Source organism: Somniosus microcephalus, chromosome 5, assembly GCF_052327205.1.
Source record: "Somniosus microcephalus isolate GS21.2 chromosome 5, FLI_Smic_1.0, whole genome shotgun sequence".
NCBI classification, from domain to species: Eukaryota; Metazoa; Chordata; class Chondrichthyes; order Squaliformes; family Somniosidae; genus Somniosus; species Somniosus microcephalus.
This window is the reverse complement of record NC_140991.1, coordinates 241,184,092-241,210,498: the sequence shown is the minus strand read 5'-3', so window position 1 is coordinate 241,210,498 and position 26,407 is coordinate 241,184,092.

The following is a 26,407-nucleotide window of genomic DNA, read 5'->3' as shown; positions in this document are numbered from 1 at the left end:
TCGGAGATCTGAGTTCCGAGTTCGGGGTTCAGGGTTCGGGGATCGGAGATCCAAGTTCCGAGTTCCGGGTTCGTAGTTTGGAGTTCCGAATTCCGAGTTCGGAGTTCGGATTTCGGAGTTCCGAGTTCCGAGATCGGAGTTCGGAGTTCGGAATTCCGTGTTCCGAGTTCGGAGTTCGGAGTTCGGAGTTCAGATTTCCGATTTCCGAGGTCGGAGTTCGGAGTTCAGAGTTCGGATTTCGGATATCGGAATTCCGTGTTCCGAGTTCGGATTTCGGAGTTCGGAGTTCAGATTTCCGAGTTCGGAGTTCGGAGTTCGGAGTTCGGAGTTCAGAGTTCAGAGTTCGGATTTCGGATTTCGGAGTTCCGAGTTCCGAGTTCCGAGTTCCGAGTTCCGAGTTCGGATTTCGGAGTTCGGATTTCGGAGTTCCGAGTTCCGAGTTCGGATTTCGGAGTTCCGTGTTTGGAGTTCCGAGTTCGGATTTCGGAGTTCGGATTTCGGATTTCGGAGTTCCGAGTTCCGAGTTCGGATTTCGGAGTTCGGAGTTCCGAGTTCCGAGTTCGGAGTGAGGTGTTTGGAGTTCCGCGTTCCGAATTCGGAGTTCCGAGTTCCGAGTTCCGAGTTCCGAGTTCCGAGTTCAGCGTTCAGAGTCCGGAGTTCCAAGTTCGGAGTTCGGAGTTCCGAGTTCGGATTTCCGAGTTCCGAGTTCGGAGTTCCGAGTTCCGAGTTCAGATTTCCGAGTTCCGAGTTCCGAGTTCCGAGATCAGTGTTCTGTGTGCGGAGTTCAGAGTTCCGATTTCGGAGTTCGGAGTTCGGCGTTCGGAGTTCCGAGTTCGGAGTTCCGAGTTCGGAGTTCCGAGTTCGGAGTTCCGAGTTCGGAGTTCGGAGTTCCGTGTTCAGAGTTCCGAGTTTGGAGTGCGGAGTCCGGAGTTACGAGATCGGAGTTCTGATTTCTGAGTTCGGAGTTTGGAGTTCGGAGTTACGAGTTCGGTGTTCGGTGTTCGGAGTTCCGAGTTCCGAGTTCTGAGTTTGGAGTGCGGAGTCCAGAGTTCCCAGTTCGGAGTTCTGAGTTCTGAGTTCGGAGTACGGAATTCCGAGATCCGAGTTCCGAGTTCCGATTTCCGAGATCGGAGTTCGGATTTCGGATTTCGGAGTTCCGAGTTCAGAGTTCGGATTTCGGATTTCGGAGTTCCGAGTTCCGAGTTCGGATTTCGGAGTTCCGAGTTTGGAGTTCGGAGTTCCGAGTTCCGAGTTCCGAGTTCGGAGTGAGGTGTTTGGAGTTCCGCGTTCCGAATTCGGAGTTCCGAGTTCCGAGTTCCGAGTTCCGAGTTCCGAGTTCCGAGTTCAGCGTTCAGAGTCCGGAGTTCCAAGTTCGGAGTTCCGAGTTCCGAGTTCGGATTTCCGAGTTCCGAGTTCGGAGTTCCGAGTTCCGAGTTCCGAGTTCAGATTTCCGAGTTCCGAGTTCCGAGTTCCGAGATCAGTGTTCTGTGTGCGGAGTTCAGAGTTCCGATTTCGGAGATCGGCGTTCGGAGTTCCGAGTTCGGAGTTCCGAGTTCCGAGTTCGGAGTTCGGAGTTCCGTGTTCAGAGTTCCGAGTTTGGAGTGCGGAGTCCGGAGTTACGAGTTCGGAGTTCTGATTTCTGAGTTCGGAGTTTGGAGTTCGGAGTTACGAGTTCGGTGTTCGGTGTTCGGAGTTCCGAGTTCCGAGTTCCGAGTTTGGAGTGCGGAGTCCAGAGTTCCCAGTTCGGAGTTCTGAGTTCTGAGTTCGGAGTACGGAATTCCGAGATCCGAGTTCCGAGTTCCGAGTTCCGAGATCGGAGTTCGGAGTTCGGAGTTCGGAGTTCCGCGTTCGGAGTTCGGAGTTCGGAATTCGGAGTTCGGAGTTCGGAGTTCGGAGATCTGAGTTCCGAGTTCGGGGTTCGGGGTTCGGGGATCGGAGATCCAAGTTCCGATTTCCGGGTTCGTAGTTTGGAGTTCCGAATTCCGAGTTCCGAGTTCGGATTTCCGAGTTCCGAGTTCGGAGTTCCGAGTTCCGAGTTCCGAGTTCAGATTTCCGAGTTCCGAGTTCCGAGTTCCGAGATCAGTGTTCTGTGTGCGGAGTTCAGAGTTCCGATTTCGGAGTTCGGCGTTCGGAGTTCCGAGTTCGGAGTTCCGAGTTCCGAGTTCGGAGTTCGGAGTTCCGTGTTCAGAGTTCCGAGTTTGGAGTGCGGAGTCCGGAGTTACGAGTTCGGAGTTCTGATTTCTGAGTTCGGAGTTTGGAGTTCGGAGTTACGAGTTCGGTGTTCGGTGTTCGGAGTTCCGAGTTCCGAGTTCCGAGTTTGGAGTGCGGAGTCCAGAGTTCCCAGTTCGGAGTTCTGAGTTCTGAGTTCGGAGTACGGAATTCCGAGATCCGAGTTCCGAGTTCCGAGTTCCGAGATCGGAGTTCGGAGTTCGGAGTTCGGAGTTCCGCGTTCGGAGTTCGGAGTTCGGAATTCGGAGTTCGGAGTTCGGAGTTCGGAGATCTGAGTTCCGAGTTCGGGGTTCGGTGTTCGGGGATCGGAGATCCAAGTTCCGATTTCCGGGTTCGTAGTTTGGAGTTCCGAATTCCGAGTTCCGAGTTCGGATTTCCGAGTTCCGAGTTCGGAGTTCCGAGTTCCGAGTTCCGAGTTCAGATTTCCGAGTTCTGAGTTCCGAGTTCCGAGATCAGTGTTCTGTGTGCGGAGTTCAGAGTTCCGATTTCGGAGTTCGGCGTTCGGAGTTCCGAGTTCGGAGTTCCGAGTTCCGAGTTCGGAGTTCGGAGTTCCGTGTTCAGAGTTCCGAGTTTGGAGTGCGGAGTCCGGAGTTACGAGTTCAGAGTTCTGATTTCTGAGTTTGGAGTTTGGAGTTCGGAGTTACGAGTTCGGTGTTCGGTGTTCGGAGTTCCGAGTTCCGAGTTCCGAGTTTGGAGTGCGGAGTCCAGAGTTCCCAGTTCGGAGTTCTGAGTTCTGAGTTCGGAGTACGGAATTCCGAGATCCGAGTTCCGAGTTCCGAGTTCCGAGATCGGAGTTCGGAGTTCGGAGTTCGGAGTTCCGCGTTCGGAGTTCGGAGTTCGGAATTCAGAATTCCGTGTTCCGAGTTCGGAGTTCGGAGTTCGGAGTTCAGATTTCCGAGTTCGGAGTTCGGAGTCCGGAGTTCGGAGTTCGGAATTCGGAGTTCAGAGTTCGGATTTCGGATTTCGGAATTCCGTGTTCCGAGTTCGGATTTCGGATTTCGGATTTCGGAGTTCCGAGTTCCGAGTTCGGATTTCGGAGTTCCGAGTTTGGAGTTCCGAGTTCGGATTTCGGAGTTCGGATTTCGGATTTCGGAGTTCCGAGTTCAGAGTTCGGATTTCGGATTTCGGAGTTCCGAGTTCCGAGTTCCGAGTTCCGAGTTCGGATTTCGGAGTTCGGAGTTCCGAGTTCCGAGTTCGGAGTGAGGTGTTTGGAGTTCCGCGTTCCGAATTCGGAGTTCCGAGTTCCGAGTTCCGAGTTCCGAGTTCCGAGTTCAGCGTTCAGAGTCCGGAGTTCCAAGTTTGGAGTTCGGAGTTCCGAGTTCGGATTTCCGAGTTCCGAGTTCGGAGTTCCGAGTTCCGAGTTCCGAGTTCAGATTTCCGAGTTCCGAGTTCCGAGTTCCGAGATCAGTGTTCTGTGTGCGGAGTTCAGAGTTCCGATTTCGGAGTTCGGAGTTCGGCGTTCGGAGTTCCGAGTTCGGAGTTCCGAGTTCCGAGTTCGGAGTTCGGAGTTCCGTGTTCAGAGTTCCGAGTTTGGAGTGCGGAGTCCGGAGTTACGAGATCGGAGTTCTGATTTCTGAGTTCGGAGTTTGGAGTTCGGAGTTCCGAGTTCGGTGTTCGGTGTTCGGAGTTCCGAGTTCCGAGTTCTGAGTTTGGAGTGCGGAGTCCAGAGTTCCCAGTTCGGAGTTCTGAGTTCGGAGTACGGAATTCCGAGATCCGAGTTCCGAGTTCCGATTTCCGAGATCGGAGTTCGGATTTCGGATTTCGGAGTTCCGAGTTCAGAGTTCGGATTTCGGATTTCGGAGTTCCGAGTTCCGAGTTCGGATTTCGGAGTTCCGAGTTTGGAGTTCGGAGTTCCGAGTTCCGAGTTCCGAGTTCGGAGTGAGGTGTTTGGAGTTCCGCGTTCCGAATTCGGAGTTCCGAGTTCCGAGTTCCGAGTTCCGAGTTCCGAGTTCAGCGTTCAGAGTCCGGAGTTCCAAGTTCGGAGTTCCGAGTTCCGAGTTCGGATTTCCGAGTTCCGAGTTCGGAGTTCCGAGTTCCGAGTTCCGAGTTCAGATTTCCGAGTTCCGAGTTCCGAGTTCCGAGATCAGTGTTCTGTGTGCGGAGTTCAGAGTTCCGATTTCGGAGTTCGGCGTTCGGAGTTCCGAGTTCGGAGTTCCGAGTTCTGAGTTCGGAGTTCGGAGTTCCGTGTCCAGAGTTCCGAGTTTGGAGTGCGGAGTCCGGAGTTACGAGTTCGGAGTTCTGATTTCTGAGTTCGGAGTTTGGAGTTCGGAGTTACGAGTTCGGTGTTCGGTGTTCGGAGTTCCGAGTTCCGAGTTCCGAGTTTGGAGTGCGGAGTCCAGAGTTCCCAGTTCGGAGTTCTGAGTTCTGAGTTCGGAGTACGGAATTCCGAGATCCGAGTTCCGAGTTCCGAGTTCCGAGATCGGAGTTCGGAGTTCGGAGTTCGGAGTTCCGCGTTCGGAGTTCGGAGTTCGGAATTCGGAGTTCGGAGTTCGGAGTTTGGAGATCTGAGTTCCGAGTTCGGGGTCCGGGGTTCGGGGATCGGAGATCCAAGTTCCGATTTCCGGGTTCGTAGTTTGGAGTTCCGAATTCCGAGTTCGGAGTTCGGAGTTCGGAGTTCAGAATTCCGTGTTCCGAGTTCGGAGTTCGGAGTTCGGAGTTCAGATTTCCGAGTTCCGAGTTCGGAGTCCGGAGTTCGGAGTTCGGAATTCGGAGTTCAGAGTTCGGATTTCGGATTTCGGAATTCCGTGTTCCGAGTTCGGATTTCGGAGATCGGAGTTCAGATTTCCGAGTTCGGAGTTCGGAGTTCAGAGTTCGGATTTCGGATTTCGGAGTTCCAAGTTCCGAGTTCCGAGTTCGGATTTCGGAGTTCCGAGTTCGGCGTTCCGAGTTCGAATTTCGGAGTTCGTATTTCGGAGTTCCGAGTTCCGAGTTCGGATTTCGGAGTTCCGAGTTTGGAGTTCCGAGTTCGGATTTCGGATTTCGGAGTTCCGAGTTCAGAGTTCGGATTTCGGATTTCGGAGTTCCGAGTTCCGAGTTCGGATTTCGGAGTTCCGAGTTTGGAGTTCGGAGTTCCGAGTTCCGAGTTCGGATTTCGGAGTTCCGAGTTCCGAGTTCCGAGATCGGAGTTCGGAGTTCGGAGTGCGGAGTTCCGCGTTCGGAGTTCGGAGTTCGGAGTTCGGAGTTCGGAGATCTGAGTTCCGAGTTCGGGGTTCGGGGTTCGGGGATTGGAGTTCCAAGTTCCGAGTTCCGGGTTCGGAGTTTGGAGATCCGAGTTCCGAGTTCGGAGTTCGGAGTTTGGAATTCCGTGTTCCGAGTTCGGAGTTCGGAGTTCGGAGTTCAGATTTCCGAGCTCCGAGGTCGGAGTTCGGAGTTCGGAGTTCAGAGTTCGGATTTCGGATTTCGGAATTCCGTGTTCCGAGTTCGGATTTCGGAGTTCGGAGTTCAGATTTCCGAGTTCGGAGTTCGGAGTTCGGAGTTCAGAGTTCGGATTTCGGATTTCGGAGTTCCGAGTTCCGAGTTCGGATTTCGGAGTTCCGAGTTCGGATTTCGGAGTTCGGATTTCGGAGTTCCGAGTTCCGAGTTCCGAGTTCGGATTTCGGAGTTCCGAGTTCCGAGTTCGGAGTTCCGAGTTCGGATTTCGGATTTCGGATTTCGGAGTTCCGAGTTCGGATTTCGGAGTTCCGAGTTTGGAGTTCCGAGTTCGGATTTCGGATTTCGGATTTCGGAGCTCAGAGTTCGGATTTCGGATTTCGGAGTTCCGAGTTCGGATTTCGGAGTTCCGAGTTTGGAGTTCGGAGTTCCGAGTTCCGAGTTCCGAGTTCGGAGTGAGGTGTTTGGAGTTCCGCGTTCCGAATTCGGAGTTCCGAGTTCCGAGTTCCGAGTTCCGAGTTCAGCGTTCAGAGTCCGGAGTTCCAAGTTCGGAGTTCGGAGTTCCGAGTTCGGATTTCCGAGTTCCGAGTTCGGAGTTCCGAGTTCCGAGTTCCGAGTTCAGATTTCCGAGTTCCGAGTTCCGAGTTCCGAGATCAGTGTTCTGTGTGCGGAGTTCAGAGTTCCGATTTCGGAGTTCGGAGTTCGGCGTTCGGAGTTCCGAGTTCGGAGTTCCGAGTTCCGAGTTCCGAGTTCGGAGTTCCGTGTACAGAGTTCCGAGTTTGGAGTGCGGAGTCCGGAGTTACGAGTTCGGAGTACTGATTTCTGAGTTCGGAGTTTGGAGTTCGGAGTTACGAGTTCGGTGTTCGGTGTTCGGAGTTCTGAGTTCCGAGTTCCGAGTTTGGAGTTCCGTGTTCGGAGTTCCAAGTTTGGAGTGCGGAGTCCAGAGTTCCCAGTTCGGAGTTCTGAGTTCTGAGTTCGGAGTACGGAATTCCGAGTTCCGAGTTCCGAGTTCCGAGTTCCGAGATCGGAGTTCGGAGTTCGGAGTTCGGAGTTCCGAGTTCAGCGTTCAGAGTCCGGAGTTCCAAGTTCGGAGTTCGGAGTTCCGAGTTCGGATTTCCGAGTTCCGAGTTCGGAGTTCCGAGTTCCGAGTTTGGAGTTCCGAGTTCGGATTTCGGATTTCGGAGTTCCGAGTTCAGAGTTCGGATTTCGGATTTCGGAGTTCCGAGTTCCGAGTTCGGATTTCGGAGTTCCGAGTTTGGAGTTCGGAGTTCCGAGTTCCGAGTTCGGATTTCGGAGTTCCGAGTTCCGAGTTCCGAGATCGGAGTTCGGAGTTCGGAGTGCGGAGTTCCGCGTTCGGAGTTCGGAGTTCGGAGTTCGGAGTTCGGAGATCTGAGTTCCGAGTTCGGGGTTCGGGGTTCGGGGATTGGAGTTCCAAGTTCCGAGTTCCGGGTTCGGAGTTTGGAGATCCGAGTTCCGAGTTCGGAGTTCGGAGTTTGGAATTCCGTGTTCCGAGTTCGGAGTTCGGAGTTCGGAGTTCAGATTTCCGAGCTCCGAGGTCGGAGTTCGGAGTTCGGAGTTCAGAGTTCGGATTTCGGATTTCGGAATTCCGTGTTCCGAGTTCGGATTTCGGAGTTCGGAGTTCAGATTTCCGAGTTCGGAGTTCGGAGTTCGGAGTTCAGAGTTCGGATTTCGGATTTCGGAGTTCCGAGTTCCGAGTTCGGATTTCGGAGTTCCGAGTTCGGATTTCGGAGTTCGGATTTCGGAGTTCCGAGTTCCGAGTTCCGAGTTCGGATTTCGGAGTTCCGAGTTCCGAGTTCGGAGTTCCGAGTTCGGATTTCGGATTTCGGATTTCGGAGTTCCGAGTTCGGATTTCGGAGTTCCGAGTTTGGAGTTCCGAGTTCGGATTTCGGATTTCGGATTTCGGAGTTCAGAGTTCGGATTTCGGATTTCGGAGTTCCGAGTTCGGATTTCGGAGTTCCGAGTTTGGAGTTCGGAGTTCCGAGTTCCGAGTTCCGAGTTCGGAGTGAGGTGTTTGGAGTTCCGCGTTCCGAATTCGGAGTTCCGAGTTCCGAGTTCCGAGTTCAGCGTTCAGAGTCCGGAGTTCCAAGTTCGGAGTTCGGAGTTCCGAGTTCGGATTTCCGAGTTCCGAGTTCGGAGTTCCGAGTTCCGAGTTCCGAGTTCAGATTTCCGAGTTCCGAGTTCCGAGTTCCGAGATCAGTGTTCTGTGTGCGGAGTTCAGAGTTCCGATTTCGGAGTTCGGAGTTCGGCGTTCGGAGTTCCGAGTTCGGAGTTCCGAGTTCCGAGTTCCGAGTTCGGAGTTCCGTGTACAGAGTTCCGAGTTTGGAGTGCGGAGTCCGGAGTTACGAGTTCGGAGTACTGATTTCTGAGTTCGGAGTTTGGAGTTCGGAGTTACGAGTTCGGTGTTCGGTGTTCGGAGTTCTGAGTTCCGAGTTCCGAGTTTGGAGTTCCGTGTTCGGAGTTCCAAGTTTGGAGTGCGGAGTCCAGAGTTCCCAGTTCGGAGTTCTGAGTTCTGAGTTCGGAGTACGGAATTCCGAGTTCCGAGTTCCGAGTTCCGAGTTCCGAGATCGGAGTTCGGAGTTCGGAGTTCGGAGTTCCGAGTTCAGCGTTCAGAGTCCGGAGTTCCAAGTTCGGAGTTCGGAGTTCCGAGTTCGGATTTCCGAGTTCCGAGTTCGGAGTTCCGAGTTCCGAGTTCCGAGTTCAGATTTCCGAGTTCCGAGTTCCGAGTTCCGAGATCAGTGTTCTGTGTGCGGAGTTCAGAGTTCCGATTTCGGAGTTCGGAGTTCGGCGTTCGGAGTTCCGAGTTCGGAGTTCCGAGTTCCGAGTTCGGAGTTCGGAGTTCCGTGTACAGAGTTCTGAGTTTGGAGTGCGGAGTCCGGAGTTACGAGTTCAGAGTACTGATTTCTGAGTTCGGAGTTTGGAGTTCGGAGTTACGAGTTCGGTGTTCGGTGTTCGGAGTTCCGAGTTCCGAGTTCCGAGTTTGGAGTTCCGTGTTCGGAGTTCCAAGTTTGGAGTGCGGAGTCCAGAGTTCCCAGTTCGGAGTTCTGAGTTCTGAGTTCGGAGTACGGAATTCCGAGTTCCGAGTTCCGAGTTCCGAGTTCCGAGATCGGAGTTCGGAGTTCGGAGTTCGGAGTTCCGCGTTCGGAGTTCGGAGTTCGGAATTCGGAGTTCGGAGTTCGGAGTTCGGAGATCTGAGTTCCGAGTTCGGGGTTCGGGGTTCGGGGATCGGAGTTCCAAGTTCCGAGTTCCGGGTTCGTAGTTTGGAGTTCCGAATTCCGAGTTCGGAGTTCGGAGTTCGGAGTTCAGAATTCCGTGTTCCGAGTTCGGAGTTCGGAGTTCGGAGTGCAGATTTCCGAGTTCCGAGTTCGGAGTCCGGAGACCGGAGTTCGGAGTTCGGAGTTCAGAGTTCGGATTTCGGATTTCGGAATTCCGTGTTCCGAGTTCGGATTTCGGAGTTCGGATTTCGGATTTCGGAGTTCCGAGTTCAGAGTTCGGATTTCGGAGTTCCGAATTTGGAGTTCCGAGTTCGGATTTCGGAGTTCGGATTTCGGATTTCGGAGTTCCGAGTTCGGAGTTCCGAGTTCCGAGTTCGGAGTTCGGAGTTCCGTGTTCAGAGTTCCGAGTTTGGAGTGCGGAGTCCGGAGTTACGAGTTCGGAGTTCTGATTTCTGAGTTCGGAGTTTGGAGTTCGGAGTTACGAGTTCGGTATTCGGTGTTCGGAGTTCCGAGTTCCGAGTTCCGAGTTTGGAGTGCGGAGTCCAGAGTTCCCAGTTCGGAGTTCTGAGTTCTGAGTTCGGAGTACGGAATTCCGAGATCCGAGTTCGGAGTTCGGAGTTCGGAGTTCAGATTTCCGAGTTCCGAGTTCGGAGTCCGGAGTTCGGAGTTCGGAATTCGGAGTTCAGAGTTCGGATTTCGGATTTCGGAATTCCGTGTTCCGAGTTCGGATTTCGGAGATCGGAGTTCAGATTTCCGAGTTCGGAGTTTGGAGTTCAGAGTTCGGATTTCGGATTTCGGAGTTCCAAGTTCCGAGTTCCGAGTTCGGATTTCGGAGTTCCGAGTTCGGCGTTCCGAGTTCGAATTTCGGAGTTCGTATTTCGGAGTTCCGAGTTCCGAGTTCGGATTTCGGAGTTCCGAGTTTGGAGTTCCGAGTTCGGATTTCGGATTTCGGAGTTCCGAGTTCAGAGTTCGGATTTCGGATTTCGGAGTTCCGAGTTCCGAGTTCGGATTTCGGAGTTCCGAGTTTGGAGTTCGGAGTTCCGAGTTCCGAGTTCGGATTTCGGAGTTCCGAGTTCCGAGTTCCGAGATCGGAGTTCGGAGTTCGGAGTGCGGAGTTCCGCGTTCGGAGTTCGGAGTTCGGAGTTCGGAGTTCGGAGATCTGAGTTCCGAGTTCGGGGTTCGGGGTTCGGGGATTGGAGTTCCAAGTTCCGAGTTCCGGGTTCGGAGTTTGGAGATCCGAGTTCCGAGTTCGGAGTTCGGAGTTTGGAATTCCGTGTTCCGAGTTCGGAGTTCGGAGTTCGGAGTTCAGATTTCCGAGCTCCGAGGTCGGAGTTCGGAGTTCGGAGTTCAGAGTTCGGATTTCGGATTTCGGAATTCCGTGTTCCGAGTTCGGATTTCGGAGTTCGGAGTTCAGATTTCCGAGTTCGGAGTTCGGAGTTCGGAGTTCAGAGTTCGGATTTCGGATTTCGGAGTTCCGAGTTCCGAGTTCGGATTTCGGAGTTCCGAGTTCGGATTTCGGAGTTCGGATTTCGGAGTTCCGAGTTCCGAGTTCCGAGTTCGGATTTCGGAGTTCCGAGTTCCGAGTTCGGAGTTCCGAGTTCGGATTTCGGATTTCGGATTTCGGAGTTCCGAGTTCGGATTTCGGAGTTCCGAGTTTGGAGTTCCGAGTTCGGATTTCGGATTTCGGATTTCGGAGTTCAGAGTTCGGATTTCGGATTTCGGAGTTCCGAGTTCGGATTTCGGAGTTCCGAGTTTGGAGTTCGGAGTTCCGAGTTCCGAGTTCCGAGTTCGGAGTGAGGTGTTTGGAGTTCCGCGTTCCGAATTCGGAGTTCCGAGTTCCGAGTTCCGAGTTCCGAGTTCAGCGTTCAGAGTCCGGAGTTCCAAGTTCGGAGTTCGGAGTTCCGAGTTCGGATTTCCGAGTTCCGAGTTCGGAGTTCCGAGTTCCGAGTTCCGAGTTCAGATTTCCGAGTTCCGAGTTCCGAGTTCCGAGATCAGTGTTCTGTGTGCGGAGTTCAGAGTTCCGATTTCGGAGTTCGGAGTTCGGCGTTCGGAGTTCCGAGTTCGGAGTTCCGAGTTCCGAGTTCCGAGTTCGGAGTTCCGTGTACAGAGTTCCGAGTTTGGAGTGCGGAGTCCGGAGTTACGAGTTCGGAGTACTGATTTCTGAGTTCGGAGTTTGGAGTTCGGAGTTACGAGTTCGGTGTTCGGTGTTCGGAGTTCTGAGTTCCGAGTTCCGAGTTTGGAGTTCCGTGTTCGGAGTTCCAAGTTTGGAGTGCGGAGTCCAGAGTTCCCAGTTCGGAGTTCTGAGTTCTGAGTTCGGAGTACGGAATTCCGAGTTCCGAGTTCCGAGTTCCGAGTTCCGAGATCGGAGTTCGGAGTTCGGAGTTCGGAGTTCCGAGTTCAGCGTTCAGAGTCCGGAGTTCCAAGTTCGGAGTTCGGAGTTCCGAGTTCGGATTTCCGAGTTCCGAGTTCGGAGTTCCGAGTTCCGAGTTTGGAGTTCCGAGTTCGGATTTCGGATTTCGGAGTTCCGAGTTCAGAGTTCGGATTTCGGATTTCGGAGTTCCGAGTTCCGAGTTCGGATTTCGGAGTTCCGAGTTTGGAGTTCGGAGTTCCGAGTTCCGAGTTCGGATTTCGGAGTTCCGAGTTCCGAGTTCCGAGATCGGAGTTCGGAGTTCGGAGTGCGGAGTTCCGCGTTCGGAGTTCGGAGTTCGGAGTTCGGAGTTCGGAGATCTGAGTTCCGAGTTCGGGGTTCGGGGTTCGGGGATTGGAGTTCCAAGTTCCGAGTTCCGGGTTCGGAGTTTGGAGATCCGAGTTCCGAGTTCGGAGTTCGGAGTTTGGAATTCCGTGTTCCGAGTTCGGAGTTCGGAGTTCGGAGTTCAGATTTCCGAGCTCCGAGGTCGGAGTTCGGAGTTCGGAGTTCAGAGTTCGGATTTCGGATTTCGGAATTCCGTGTTCCGAGTTCGGATTTCGGAGTTCGGAGTTCAGATTTCCGAGTTCGGAGTTCGGAGTTCGGAGTTCAGAGTTCGGATTTCGGATTTCGGAGTTCCGAGTTCCGAGTTCGGATTTCGGAGTTCCGAGTTCGGATTTCGGAGTTCGGATTTCGGAGTTCCGAGTTCCGAGTTCCGAGTTCGGATTTCGGAGTTCCGAGTTCCGAGTTCGGAGTTCCGAGTTCGGATTTCGGATTTCGGATTTCGGAGTTCCGAGTTCGGATTTCGGAGTTCCGAGTTTGGAGTTCCGAGTTCGGATTTCGGATTTCGGATTTCGGAGTTCAGAGTTCGGATTTCGGATTTCGGAGTTCCGAGTTCGGATTTCGGAGTTCCGAGTTTGGAGTTCGGAGTTCCGAGTTCCGAGTTCCGAGTTCGGAGTGAGGTGTTTGGAGTTCCGCGTTCCGAATTCGGAGTTCCGAGTTCCGAGTTCCGAGTTCAGCGTTCAGAGTCCGGAGTTCCAAGTTCGGAGTTCGGAGTTCCGAGTTCGGATTTCCGAGTTCCGAGTTCGGAGTTCCGAGTTCCGAGTTCCGAGTTCAGATTTCCGAGTTCCGAGTTCCGAGTTCCGAGATCAGTGTTCTGTGTGCGGAGTTCAGAGTTCCGATTTCGGAGTTCGGAGTTCGGCGTTCGGAGTTCCGAGTTCGGAGTTCCGAGTTCCGAGTTCCGAGTTCGGAGTTCCGTGTACAGAGTTCCGAGTTTGGAGTGCGGAGTCCGGAGTTACGAGTTCGGAGTACTGATTTCTGAGTTCGGAGTTTGGAGTTCGGAGTTACGAGTTCGGTGTTCGGTGTTCGGAGTTCTGAGTTCCGAGTTCCGAGTTTGGAGTTCCGTGTTCGGAGTTCCAAGTTTGGAGTGCGGAGTCCAGAGTTCCCAGTTCGGAGTTCTGAGTTCTGAGTTCGGAGTACGGAATTCCGAGTTCCGAGTTCCGAGTTCCGAGTTCCGAGATCGGAGTTCGGAGTTCGGAGTTCGGAGTTCCGAGTTCAGCGTTCAGAGTCCGGAGTTCCAAGTTCGGAGTTCGGAGTTCCGAGTTCGGATTTCCGAGTTCCGAGTTCGGAGTTCCGAGTTCCGAGTTCCGAGTTCAGATTTCCGAGTTCCGAGTTCCGAGTTCCGAGATCAGTGTTCTGTGTGCGGAGTTCAGAGTTCCGATTTCGGAGTTCGGAGTTCGGCGTTCGGAGTTCCGAGTTCGGAGTTCCGAGTTCCGAGTTCGGAGTTCGGAGTTCCGTGTACAGAGTTCTGAGTTTGGAGTGCGGAGTCCGGAGTTACGAGTTCAGAGTACTGATTTCTGAGTTCGGAGTTTGGAGTTCGGAGTTACGAGTTCGGTGTTCGGTGTTCGGAGTTCCGAGTTCCGAGTTCCGAGTTTGGAGTTCCGTGTTCGGAGTTCCAAGTTTGGAGTGCGGAGTCCAGAGTTCCCAGTTCGGAGTTCTGAGTTCTGAGTTCGGAGTACGGAATTCCGAGTTCCGAGTTCCGAGTTCCGAGTTCCGAGATCGGAGTTCGGAGTTCGGAGTTCGGAGTTCCGCGTTCGGAGTTCGGAGTTCGGAATTCGGAGTTCGGAGTTCGGAGTTCGGAGATCTGAGTTCCGAGTTCGGGGTTCGGGGTTCGGGGATCGGAGTTCCAAGTTCCGAGTTCCGGGTTCGTAGTTTGGAGTTCCGAATTCCGAGTTCGGAGTTCGGAGTTCGGAGTTCAGAATTCCGTGTTCCGAGTTCGGAGTTCGGAGTTCGGAGTGCAGATTTCCGAGTTCCGAGTTCGGAGTCCGGAGACCGGAGTTCGGAGTTCGGAGTTCAGAGTTCGGATTTCGGATTTCGGAATTCCGTGTTCCGAGTTCGGATTTCGGAGTTCGGATTTCGGATTTCGGAGTTCCGAGTTCAGAGTTCGGATTTCGGACTTCCGAATTTGGAGTTCCGAGTTCGGATTTCGGAGTTCGGATTTCGGATTTCGGAGTTCCGAGTTCGGAGTTCCGAGTTCCGAGTTCGGAGTTCGGAGTTCCGTGTTCAGAGTTCCGAGTTTGGAGTGCGGAGTCCGGAGTTACGAGTTCGGAGTTCTGATTTCTGAGTTCGGAGTTTGGAGTTCGGAGTTACGAGTTCGGTATTCGGTGTTCGGAGTTCCGAGTTCCGAGTTCCGAGTTTGGAGTGCGGAGTCCAGAGTTCCCAGTTCGGAGTTCTGAGTTCTGAGTTCGGAGTACGGAATTCCGAGATCCGAGTTCCGAGATCCGATTTCCGAGATCAGAGTTCGGATTTCGGATTTCGGAGTTCCGAGTTCAGAGTTCGGATTTCGGATTTCGGATTTCGGAGTTCAGAGTTCGGATTTCGGATTTCGGAGTTCCGAGTTCGGATTTCGGAGTTCCGAGTTTGGAGTTCGGAGTTCCGAGTTCCGAGTTCCGAGTTCGGAGTGAGGTGTTTGGAGTTCCGCGTTCCGAATTCGGAGTTCCGAGTTCCGAGTTCCGAGTTCCGAGTTCAGCGTTCAGAGTCCGGAGTTCCAAGTTCGGAGTTCGGAGTTCCGAGTTCGGATTTCCGAGTTCCGAGTTCGGAGTTCCGAGTTCCGAGTTCCGAGTTCAGATTTCCGAGTTCCGAGTTCCGAGTTCCGAGATCAGTGTTCTGTGTGCGGAGTTCAGAGTTCCGATTTCGGAGTTCGGAGTTCGGCGTTCGGAGTTCCGAGTTCGGAGTTCCGAGTTCCGAGTTCCGAGTTCGGAGTTCCGTGTACAGAGTTCCGAGTTTGGAGTGCGGAGTCCGGAGTTACGAGTTCGGAGTACTGATTTCTGAGTTCGGAGTTTGGAGTTCGGAGTTACGAGTTCGGTGTTCGGTGTTCGGAGTTCTGAGTTCCGAGTTCCGAGTTTGGAGTTCCGTGTTCGGAGTTCCAAGTTTGGAGTGCGGAGTCCAGAGTTCCCAGTTCGGAGTTCTGAGTTCTGAGTTCGGAGTACGGAATTCCGAGTTCCGAGTTCCGAGTTCCGAGTTCCGAGATCGGAGTTCGGAGTTCGGAGTTCGGAGTTCCGAGTTCAGCGTTCAGAGTCCGGAGTTCCAAGTTCGGAGTTCGGAGTTCCGAGTTCGGATTTCCGAGTTCCGAGTTCGGAGTTCCGAGTTCCGAGTTTGGAGTTCCGAGTTCGGATTTCGGATTTCGGAGTTCCGAGTTCAGAGTTCGGATTTCGGATTTCGGAGTTCCGAGTTCCGAGTTCGGATTTCGGAGTTCCGAGTTTGGAGTTCGGAGTTCCGAGTTCCGAGTTCGGATTTCGGAGTTCCGAGTTCCGAGTTCCGAGATCGGAGTTCGGAGTTCGGAGTGCGGAGTTCCGCGTTCGGAGTTCGGAGTTCGGAGTTCGGAGTTCGGAGATCTGAGTTCCGAGTTCGGGGTTCGGGGTTCGGGGATTGGAGTTCCAAGTTCCGAGTTCCGGGTTCGGAGTTTGGAGATCCGAGTTCCGAGTTCGGAGTTCGGAGTTTGGAATTCCGTGTTCCGAGTTCGGAGTTCGGAGTTCGGAGTTCAGATTTCCGAGCTCCGAGGTCGGAGTTCGGAGTTCGGAGTTCAGAGTTCGGATTTCGGATTTCGGAATTCCGTGTTCCGAGTTCGGATTTCGGAGTTCGGAGTTCAGATTTCCGAGTTCGGAGTTCGGAGTTCGGAGTTCAGAGTTCGGATTTCGGATTTCGGAGTTCCGAGTTCCGAGTTCGGATTTCGGAGTTCCGAGTTCGGATTTCGGAGTTCGGATTTCGGAGTTCCGAGTTCCGAGTTCCGAGTTCGGATTTCGGAGTTCCGAGTTCCGAGTTCGGAGTTCCGAGTTCGGATTTCGGATTTCGGATTTCGGAGTTCCGAGTTCGGATTTCGGAGTTCCGAGTTTGGAGTTCCGAGTTCGGATTTCGGATTTCGGATTTCGGAGTTCAGAGTTCGGATTTCGGATTTCGGAGTTCCGAGTTCGGATTTCGGAGTTCCGAGTTTGGAGTTCGGAGTTCCGAGTTCCGAGTTCCGAGTTCGGAGTGAGGTGTTTGGAGTTCCGCGTTCCGAATTCGGAGTTCCGAGTTCCGAGTTCCGAGTTCAGCGTTCAGAGTCCGGAGTTCCAAGTTCGGAGTTCGGAGTTCCGAGTTCGGATTTCCGAGTTCCGAGTTCGGAGTTCCGAGTTCCGAGTTCCGAGTTCAGATTTCCGAGTTCCGAGTTCCGAGTTCCGAGATCAGTGTTCTGTGTGCGGAGTTCAGAGTTCCGATTTCGGAGTTCGGAGTTCGGCGTTCGGAGTTCCGAGTTCGGAGTTCCGAGTTCCGAGTTCCGAGTTCGGAGTTCCGTGTACAGAGTTCCGAGTTTGGAGTGCGGAGTCCGGAGTTACGAGTTCGGAGTACTGATTTCTGAGTTCGGAGTTTGGAGTTCGGAGTTACGAGTTCGGTGTTCGGTGTTCGGAGTTCTGAGTTCCGAGTTCCGAGTTTGGAGTTCCGTGTTCGGAGTTCCAAGTTTGGAGTGCGGAGTCCAGAGTTCCCAGTTCGGAGTTCTGAGTTCTGAGTTCGGAGTACGGAATTCCGAGTTCCGAGTTCCGAGTTCCGAGTTCCGAGATCGGAGTTCGGAGTTCGGAGTTCGGAGTTCCGAGTTCAGCGTTCAGAGTCCGGAGTTCCAAGTTCGGAGTTCGGAGTTCCGAGTTCGGATTTCCGAGTTCCGAGTTCGGAGTTCCGAGTTCCGAGTTCCGAGTTCAGATTTCCGAGTTCCGAGTTCCGAGTTCCGAGATCAGTGTTCTGTGTGCGGAGTTCAGAGTTCCGATTTCGGAGTTCGGAGTTCGGCGTTCGGAGTTCCGAGTTCGGAGTTCCGAGTTCCGAGTTCGGAGTTCGGAGTTCCGTGTACAGAGTTCTGAGTTTGGAGTGCGGAGTCCGGAGTTACGAGTTCAGAGTACTGATTTCTGAGTTCGGAGTTTGGAGTTCGGAGTTACGAGTTCGGTGTTCGGTGTTCGGAGTTCCGAGTTCCGAGTTCCGAGTTTGGAGTTCCGTGTTCGGAGTTCCAAGTTTGGAGTGCGGAGTCCAGAGTTCCCAGTTCGGAGTTCTGAGTTCTGAGTTCGGAGTACGGAATTCCGAGTTCCGAGTTCCGAGTTCCGAGTTCCGAGATCGGAGTTCGGAGTTCGGAGTTCGGAGTTCCGCGTTCGGAGTTCGGAGTTCGGAATTCGGAGTTCGGAGTTCGGAGTTCGGAGATCTGAGTTCCGAGTTCGGGGTTCGGGGTTCGGGGATCGGAGTTCCAAGTTCCGAGTTCCGGGTTCGTAGTTTGGAGTTCCGAATTCCGAGTTCGGAGTTCGGAGTTCGGAGTTCAGAATTCCGTGTTCCGAGTTCGGAGTTCGGAGTTCGGAGTGCAGATTTCCGAGTTCCGAGTTCGGAGTCCGGAGACCGGAGTTCGGAGTTCGGAGTTCAGAGTTCGGATTTCGGATTTCGGAATTCCGTGTTCCGAGTTCGGATTTCGGAGTTCGGATTTCGGATTTCGGAGTTCCGAGTTCAGAGTTCGGATTTCGGAGTTCCGAATTTGGAGTTCCGAGTTCGGATTTCGGAGTTCGGATTTCGGATTTCGGAGTTCCGAGTTCGGAGTTCCGAGTTCCGAGTTCGGAGTTCGGAGTTCCGTGTTCAGAGTTCCGAGTTTGGAGTGCGGAGTCCGGAGTTACGAGTTCGGAGTTCTGATTTCTGAGTTCGGAGTTTGGAGTTCGGAGTTACGAGTTCGGTATTCGGTGTTCGGAGTTCCGAGTTCCGAGTTCCGAGTTTGGAGTGCGGAGTCCAGAGTTCCCAGTTCGGAGTTCTGAGTTCTGAGTTCGGAGTACGGAATTCCGAGATCCGAGTTCCGAGATCCGATTTCCGAGATCAGAGTTCGGATTTCGGATTTCGGAGTTCCGAGTTCAGAGTTCGGATTTCGGATTTCGGCGTACCGAGTTCCGAGTTCCGAGTTCGGATTTTGGAGTTCCGAGTTTGGAGTTCGGAGTTCCGAGTTCCGAGTTCCGAGTTCGGAGTGAGGTGTTTGGAGTTCCGCGTTCCGAATTCGGAGTTCCGAGTTCCGAGTTCCGAGTTCCGAGTTCGGATTTCGGATTTCGGAGTTCCGAGTTCCGAGTTCGGATTTCGGAGTTCCGAGTTTGGAGTTCGGAGTTCCGAGTTCCGAGTTCCGAGTTCGGAGTGAGGTGTTTGGAGTTCCGCGTTCCGAATTCGGAGTTCCGAGTTCCGAGTTCCGAGTTCCGAGTTCCGAGTTCCGAGTTCAGCGTTCAGAGTCCGGAGTTCCAAGTTCGGAGTTCGGAGTTCCGAGTTCGGATTTCTGAGTTCCGAGTTCGGAGTTCCGAGTTCCGAGTTCAGATTTCCGAGTTCCGAGTTCCGAGTTCCGAGATCAGTGTTCTGTGTGCGGAGTTCAGAGTTCCGATTTCGGAGTTCGGAGTTCGGCGTTCGGAGTTCCGAGTTCGGAGTTCCGAGTTCCGAGTTCGGAGTTCGGAGTTCCGTGTTCAGAGTTCCGAGTTTGGAGTGCGGAGTCCGGAGTTACGAGTTCGGAGTTCTGATTTCTGAGTTCGGAGTTTGGAGTTCGGAGTTACGAGTTCGGTGTTCGGTGTTCGGAGTTCCGAGTTCCGAGTTCCGAGTTTGGAGTGCGGAGTCCAGAGTTCCCAGTTCGGAGTTCTGAGTTCTGAGTTCGGAGTACGGAATTCCGAGATCCGAGTTCCGAGTTCCGAGTTCCGAGATCGGAGTTCGGAGTTCGGAGTTCGGAGTTCCGCGTTCGGAGTTCGGAGTTCGGAATTCAGAATTCCGTGTTCCGAGTACGGAGTTCGGAGTTCGGAGTTCAGATTTCCGAGTTCCGAGTTCGGAGTCCGGAGTTCGGAGTTCGGAATTCGGAGTTCAGAGTTCGGATTTCGGATTTCGGAATTCCGTGTTCCGAGTTCGGATTTCGGAGTTCCGAGTTCCGAGTTCGGATTTCGGAGTTCCGAGTTTGGAGTTCCGAGTTCGGATTTCGGAGTTCGGATTTCGGATTTCGGAGTTCCGAGTTCAGAGTTCGGATTTCGGATTTCGGAGTTCCGAGTTCCGAGTTCCGAGTTCCGAGTTCGGATTTCGGAGTTCGGAGTTCCGAGTTCCGAGTTCGGAGTGAGGTGTTTGGAGTTCCGCGTTCCGAATTCGGAGTTCCGAGTTCCGAGTTCCGAGTTCCGAGTTCAGCGTTCAGAGTCCGGAGTTCCAAGTTTGGAGTTCGGAGTTCCGAGTTCGGATTTCCGAGTTCCGAGTTCGGAGTTCCGAGTTCCGAGATCCGAGTTCAGATTTCCGAGTTCCGAGTTCCGAGTTCCGAGATCAGTGTTCTGTGTGCGGAGTTCAGAGTTCCGATTTCGGAGTTCGGAGTTCGGCGTTCGGAGTTCCGAGTTCGGAGTTCCGAGTTCCGAGTTCGGAGTTCGGAGTTCCGTGTTCAGAGTTCCGAGTTTGGAGTGCGGAGTCCGGAGTTACGAGATCGGAGTTCTGATTTCTGAGTTCGGAGTTTGGAGTTCGGAGTTACGAGTTCGGTGTTCGGTGTTCGGAGTTCCGAGTTCCGAGTTCTGAGTTTGGAGTGCGGAGTCCAGAGTTCCCAGTTCGGAGTTCTGAGTTCTGAGTTCGGAGTACGGAATTCCGAGATCCGAGTTCCGAGTTCCGATTTCCGAGATCGGAGTTCGGATTTCGGATTTCGGAGTTCCGAGTTCAGAGTTCGGATTTCGGATTTCGGAGTTCCGAGTTCCGAGTTCGGATTTCGGAGTTCCGAGTTTGGAGTTCGGAGTTCCGAGTTCCGAGTTCCGAGTTCGGAGTGAGGTGTTTGGAGTTCCGCGTTCCGAATTCGGAGTTCCGAGTTCCGAGTTCCGAGTTCCGAGTTCCGAGTTCAGCGTTCTGAGTCCGGAGTTCCAAGTTCGGAGTTCCGAGTTCGGAGTTCAGATTTCCGAGTTCCGAGTTCCGAGTTCCGAGATCAGTGTTCTGTGTGCGGAGTTCAGAGTTCCGATTTCGGAGTTCGGCGTTCGGAGTTCCGAGTTCGGAGTTCCGAGTTCCGAGTTCGGAGTTCGGAGTTCCGTGTCCAGAGTTCCGAGTTTGGAGTGCGGAGTCCGGAGTTACGAGTTCGGAGTTCTGATTTCTGAGTTCGGAGTTTGGAGTTCGGAGTTACGAGTTCGGTGTTCGGTGTTCGGAGTTCCGAGTTCCGAGTTCCGAGTTTGGAGTGCGGAGTCCAGAGTTCCCAGTTCGGAGTTCTGAGTTCTGAGTTCGGAGTACGGAATTCCGAGATCCGAGTTCCGAGTTCCGAGTTCCGAGATCGGAGTTCGGAGTTCGGAGTTCGGAGTTCCGCGTTCGGAGTTCGGAGTTCGGAATTCGGAGTTCGGAGTTCGGAGTTTGGAGATCTGAGTTCCGAGTTCGGGGTTCGGGGTTCGGGGATCGGAGATCCAAGTTCCGATTTCCGGGTTCGTAGTTTGGAGTTCCGAATTCCGAGTTCGGAGTTCGGAGTTCGGAGTTCAGAATTCCGTGTTCCGAGTTCGGAGTTCGGAGTTCGGAGTTCAGATTTCCGAGTTCCGAGTTCGGAGTCCGGAGTTCGGAGTTCGGAATTCGGAGTTCAGAGTTCGGATTTCGGATTTCGGAATTCCGTGTTCCGAGTTCGGATTTCGGAGATCGGAGTTCAGATTTCCGAGTTCGGAGTTCGGAGTTCAGAGTTCGGATTTCGGATTTCGGAGTTCCAAGTTCCGAGTTCCGAGTTCGGATTTCGGAGTTCCGAGTTCGGCGTTCCGAGTTCGAATTTCGGAGTTCGGATTTCGGAGTTCCGAGTTCCGAGTTCGGATTTCGGAGTTCCGAGTTTGGAGTTCCGAGTTCGGAGTGAGGTGTTTGGAGTTCGGAGTTCCGAGTTCGGATTTCCGAGTTCCGAGTTCGGAGTTCCGAGTTCAGCGTTCAGAGTCCGGAGTTCCAAGTTCGGAGTTCCGAGTTCCGAGTTCGGATTTCCGAGTTCCGAGTTCGGAGTTCCGAGTTCCGAGTTCCGAGTTCCGAGATCAGTGTTCTGTGTGCGGAGTTCAGAGTTCCGATTTCGGAGTTCGGAGTTCGGCGTTCGGAGTTCCGAGTTCGGAGTTCCGAGTTCCGAGTTCGGAGTTCGGAGTTCCGTGTTCAGAGTTCCGAGTTTGGAGTGCGGAGTCCGGAGTTACGAGTTCGGAGTTCTGATTTCTGAGTTCGGAGTTTGGAGTTCGGAGTTACGAGTTCGGTGTTCGGTGTTCGGAGTTCCGAGTTCCGAGTTCCGTGTTTGGAGTGCGGAGTCCAGAGTTCCCAGTTCGGAGTTCTGAGTTCTGAGTTCGGAGTACGGAATTCCGAGATCCGAGTTCCGAGTTCCGAGTTCCGAGATCGGAGTTCGGAGTTCGGAGTTCGGAGTTCCGCGTTCGGAGTTCGGAGTTCGGAATTCAGAATTCCGTGTTCCGAGTACGGAGTTCGGAGTTCGGAGTTCAGATTTCCGAGTTCCGAGTTCGGAGTCCGGAGTTCGGAGTTCGGAATTCGGAGTTCAGAGTTCGGATTTCGGATTTCGGAATTCCGTGTTCCGAGTTCGGATTTCGGAGTTCGGATTTCGGAGTTCCGAGTTCCGAGTTCGGATTTCGGAGTTCCGAGTTTGGAGTTCCGAGTTCGGATTTCGGAGTTCGGATTTCGGATTTCGGAGTTCCGAGTTCAGAGTTCGGATTTCGGATTTCGGAGTTCCGAGTTCCGAGTTCCGAGTTCCGAGTTCGGATTTCGGAGTTCGGAGTTCCGAGTTCCGAGTTCGGAGTGAGGTGTTTGGAGTTCCGCGTTCCGAATTCGGAGTTCCGAGTTCCGAGTTCCGAGTTCCGAGTTCAGCGTTCAGAGTCCGGAGTTCCAAGTTTGGAGTTCGGAGTTCCGAGTTCGGATTTCCGAGTTCCGAGTTCGGAGTTCCGAGTTCCGAGATCCGAGTTCAGATTTCCGAGTTCCGAGTTCCGAGTTCCGAGATCAGTGTTCTGTGTGTGGAGTTCAGAGTTCCGATTTCGGAGTTCGGAGTTCGGCGTTCGGAGTTCCGAGTTCGGAGTTCCGAGTTCCGAGTTCGGAGTTCGGAGTTCCGTGTTCAGAGTTCCGAGTTTGGAGTGCGGAGTCCGGAGTTACGAGATCGGAGTTCTGATTTCTGAGTTCGGAGTTTGGAGTTCGGAGTTACGAGTTCGGTGTTCGGTGTTCGGAGTTCCGAGTTCCGAGTTCTGAGTTTGGAGTGCGGAGTCCAGAGTTCCCAGTTCGGAGTTCTGAGTTCTGAGTTCGGAGTACGGAATTCCGAGATCCGAGTTCCGAGTTCCGATTTCCGAGATCGGAGTTCGGATTTCGGATTTCGGAGTTCCGAGTTCAGAGTTCGGATTTCGGATTTCGGAGTTCCGAGTTCCGAGTTCGGATTTCGGAGTTCCGAGTTTGGAGTTCGGAGTTCCGAGTTCCGAGTTCCGAGTTCGGAGTGAGGTGTTTGGAGTTCCGCGTTCCGAATTCGGAGTTCCGAGTTCCGAGTTCCGAGTTCCGAGTTCCGAGTTCAGCGTTCTGAGTCCGGAGTTCCAAGTTCGGAGTTCCGAGTTCGGAGTTCAGATTTCCGAGTTCCGAGTTCCGAGTTCCGAGATCAGTGTTCTGTGTGCGGAGTTCAGAGTTCCGATTTCGGAGTTCGGCGTTCGGAGTTCCGAGTTCGGAGTTCGGAGTTCCGAGTTCGGAGTTCGGAGTTCCGTGTCCAGAGTTCCGAGTTTGGAGTGCGGAGTCCGGAGTTACGAGTTCGGAGTTCTGATTTCTGAGTTCGGAGTTTGGAGTTCGGAGTTACGAGTTCGGTGTTCGGTGTTCGGAGTTCCGAGTTCCGAGTTCCGAGTTTGGAGTGCGGAGTCCAGAGTTCCCAGTTCGGAGTTCTGAGTTCTGAGTTCGGAGTACGGAATTCCGAGATCCGAGTTCCGAGTTCCGAGTTCCGAGATCGGAGTTCGGAGTTCGGAGTTCGGAGTTCCGCGTTCGGAGTTCGGAGTTCGGAATTCGGAGTTCGGAGTTCGGAGTTTGGAGATCTGAGTTCCGAGTTCGGGGTTCGGGGTTCGGGGATCGGAGATCCAAGTTCCGATTTCCGGGTTCGTAGTTTGGAGTTCCGAATTCCGAGTTCGGAGTTTGGAGTTCGGAGTTCAGAATTCCGTGTTCCGAGTTCGGAGTTCGGAGTTCGGAGTTCAGATTTCCGAGTTCCGAGTTCGGAGTCCGGAGTTCGGAGTTCGGAATTCGGAGTTCAGAGTTCGGATTTCGGATTTCGGAATTCCGTGTTCCGAGTTCGGATTTCGGAGATCGGAGTTCAGATTTCCGAGTTCGGAGTTCGGAGTTCAGAGTTCGGATTTCGGATTTCGGAGTTCCAAGTTCCGAGTTCCGAGTTCGGATTTCGGAGTTCCGAGTTCGGCGTTCCGAGTTCGAATTTCGGAGTTCGGATTTCGGAGTTCCGAGTTCCGAGTTCGGATTTCGGAGTTCCGAGTTTGGAGTTCCGAGTTCGGAGTGAGGTGTTTGGAGTTCCGCGTTCCGAATTCGGAGTTCCGAGTTCCGAGTTCCGAGTTCCGAGTTCAGCGTTCAGAGTCCGGAGTTCCATGTTTGGAGTTCGGAGTTCCGAGTTCGGATTTCCGAGTTCCGAGTTCGGAGTTCCGAGTTCCGAGTTCCGAGTTCAGATTTCCGAGTTCCGAGTTCCGAGTTCCGAGATCAGTGTTCTGTGTGCGGAGTTCAGAGTTCCGATTTCGGAGTTCGGAGTTCGGCATTCGGAGTTCCGAGTTCGGAGTTCCGAGTTCGGAGTTCGGAGTTCGGAGTTCCGTGTTCAGAGTTCCGAGTTTGGAGTGCGGAGTCCGGAGTTACGAGATCGGAGTTCTGATTTCTGAGTTCGGAGTTTGGAGTTCGGAGTTACGAGTTCGGTGTTCGGTGTTCGGAGTTCCGAGTTCCGAGTTCTGAGTTTGGAGTGCGGAGTCCAGAGTTCCCAGTTCGGAGTTCTGAGTTCTGAGTTCGGAGTACGGAATTCCGAGATCCGAGTTCCGAGTTCCGATTTCCGAGATCGGAGTTCGGATTTCGGATTTCGGAGTTCCGAGTTCAGAGTTCGGATTTCGGATTTCGGAGTTCCGAGTTCCGAGTTCGGATTTCGGAGTTCCGAGTTTGGAGTTCGGAGTTCCGAGTTCCGAGTTCCGAGTTCGGAGTGAGGTGTTTGGAGTTCCGCGTTCCGAATTCGGAGTTCCGAGTTCCGAGTTCCGAGTTCCGAGTTCCGAGTTCAGCGTTCAGAGTCCGGAGTTCCAAGTTCGGAGTTCGGAGTTCCGAGTTCGGATTTCCGAGTTCCGAGTTCGGAGTTCCGAGTTCCGAGTTCCGAGTTCAGATTTCCGAGTTCCGAGTTCCGAGTTCCGAGATCAGTGTTCTGTGTGCGGAGTTCAGAGTTCCGATTTCGGAGTTCGGCGTTCGGAGTTCCGAGTTCGGAGTTCCGAGTTCCGAGTTCGGAGTTCGGAGTTCCGTGTCCAGAGTTCCGAGTTTGGAGTGCGGAGTCCGGAGTTACGAGTTCGGAGTTCTGATTTCTGAGTTCGGAGTTTGGAGTTCGGAGTTACGAGTTCGGTGTTCGGTGTTCGGAGTTCCGAGTTCCGAGTTCCGAGTTTGGAGTGCGGAGTCCAGAGTTCCCAGTTCGGAGTTCTGAGTTCTGAGTTCGGAGTACGGAATTCCGAGATCCGAGTTCCGAGTTCCGAGTTCCGAGATCGGAGTTCGGAGTTCGGAGTTCCGCGTTCGGAGTTCGGAGTTCGGAATTCGGAGTTCAGAATTCCGTGTTCCGAGTTCGGAGTTCGGAGTTCAGAGTTCGGATTTCGGATTTCGGAATTCCGTGTTCCGAGTTCGGATTTCGGTGTTCGGAGTTCAGATTTCCGAGTTCGGAGTTCGGAGTTCAGAGTTCGGATTTCGGATTTCGGAGTTCCGAGTTCCGAGTTCCGAGTTCGGATTTCGGAGTTCCGAGTTCGGAGTTCCGAGTTCGGATTTCGGAGTTCGGATTTCGGAGTTCCGAGTTCCGAGTTCAGATTTCCGAGTTCCGAGTTCCGAGTTCCGAGATCAGTGTTCTGTGTGCGGAGTTCAGAGTTCCGATTTCGGAGTTCGGAGTTCGGCGTTCGGAGTTCCGAGTTCGGAGTTCCGAGTTCCGAGTTTGGAGTTCGGAGTTCCGTGTTCAGAGTTCTGAGTTTGGAGTGCGGAGTCCGGAGTTACGAGTTCGGAGTTCTGATTTCTGAGTTCGGAGTTTGGAGTTCGGAGTTACGAGTTCGGTGTTCGGTGTTCGGAGTTCCGAGTTCCGAGTTCCGAGTTTGGAGTGCGGAGTCCAGAGTTCCCAGTTCGGAGTTCTGAGTTCTGAGTTCGGAGTACGGAATTCCGAGATCCGAGTTCCGAGTTCCGAGTTCCGAGATCGGAGTTCGGAGTTCGGAGTTCCGCGTTCGGAGTTCGGAGTTCGGAATTCGGAGTTCGGAGTTCGGAGATCTGAGTTCCGAGTTCGGGGTTCGGGGTTCGGGGATCGGAGATACAAGTTCCGATTTCCAGGTTCGTAGTTTGGAGTTCCGAATTCCGAGTTCGGAGTTCGGAGTTCGGAGTTCAGAATTCCGTGTTCCGAGTTCGGAGTTCGGAGTTCGGAGTTCAGATTTCCGAGTTCCGAGTTCGGAGTCCGGAGTTCGGAGTTCGGAATTCGGAGTTCAGAGTTCGGATTTCGGATTTCGGAATTCCGTGTTCCGAGTTCGGATTTCGGAGATCGGAGTTCAGATTTCCGAGTTCGGAGTTCGGAGTTCAGAGTTCGGATTTCGGATTTCGGAGTTCCAAGTTCCGAGTTCCGAGTTCGGATTTCGGAGTTCCGAGTTCGGCGTTCCGAGTTCGAATTTCGGAGTTCGGATTTCGGAGTTCCGAGTTCGGATTTCGGAGTTCCGAGTTTGGAGTTCCGAGTTCGGATTTCGGATTTCGGAGTTCCGAGTTCCGAGTTCGGATTTCGGAGTTCCGAGTTTGGAGTTCGGAGTTCCGAGTTCCGAGTTCGGATTTCGGAGTTCCGAGTTCCGAGATCGGAGTTCGGAGTTCGGAGTGCGGAGATCTGAGTTCCGAGTTCGGGGTTCGGGGATTGGAGTTCCAAGTGCCGAGTTCCGGGTTCGGAGTTTGGAGATCCGAGTTCCGAGTTCGGAGTTCGGAGTTCGGAATTCCGTGTTCCGAGTTCGGAGTTCAGATTTCCGAGTTCCGAGGTCGGAGGTCGGAGTTCGGAGTTCAGAGTTCGGATTTCGTATTTCGGAATTCCGTGTTCCGAGTTCGGATTTCGGTGTTCGGAGTTCAGATTTCCGAGTTCGGAGTTCGGAGTTCGGAGTTCAGAGTTCGGATTTCGGATTTCGGAGTTCCGAGTTCGGATTTCGGAGTTCCGAGTTCGGAGTTCCGAGTTCGGATTTCGGAGTTCGGATTTCGGAGTTCCGAGTTCCGAGTTCGGATTTCGGAGTTCCGAGTTCCGAGTTCGGAGTTCCGAGTTCGGATTTCGGATTTCGGATTTCGGAGTTCCGAGTTCCGAGTTCGGATTTCGGAGTTCCGAGTTTGGAGTTCCGAGTTCGGATTTCGGATTTCGGATTTCGGAGTTCCGAGTTCCGAGTTCAGAGTTCGGATTTCGGAGTTCCGAATTTGGAGTTCCGAGTTCGGATTTCGGATTTCGGAGTTCCGAGTTCAGAGTTCG